Source organism: Plasmopara halstedii, assembly GCF_900000015.1.
Source record: "Plasmopara halstedii genome assembly, contig: Scaffold_614, whole genome shotgun sequence".
Taxonomy (NCBI): Eukaryota; Oomycota; class Peronosporomycetes; order Peronosporales; family Peronosporaceae; genus Plasmopara; species Plasmopara halstedii.
The window spans coordinates 2,981,904-2,982,291 of NW_020187532.1; positions in this window are offsets into that span (position 1 = coordinate 2,981,904).

The following is a 388-nucleotide window of genomic DNA, read 5'->3' on the forward strand; positions in this document are numbered from 1 at the left end:
TCATTTCTAACCTCATGTAGTGCACCATGGATCTGGCCATTTCCACGATGGTTCGGTTCATCCTTTCTGCCAGTCCATTTTGCTGTGGACTGTAGGGGGTGCTGGTTGGCTGTACGATACCCTGTTCGCTGAAGAAACTCATAAATTGCTTGTTGATGTATTCTGCGCCGTTGTCGCTCCGGAGACATAGTAGTCGCTCACCAGTCTGCTTCTCTACAAGATTCTTGTACTCCACAAAGCTCTTAAACACTTATCCATTCGACGACAGCAGAAATACATGCACGTATCTCGAAAATTCGTCGATAAACGTAACGACAAAACGTGCTCCATCTTTGGAAGTTGTCCGCATTGGTCCCATCACATCGGAGTGTACTAGTTCGAGCAATTT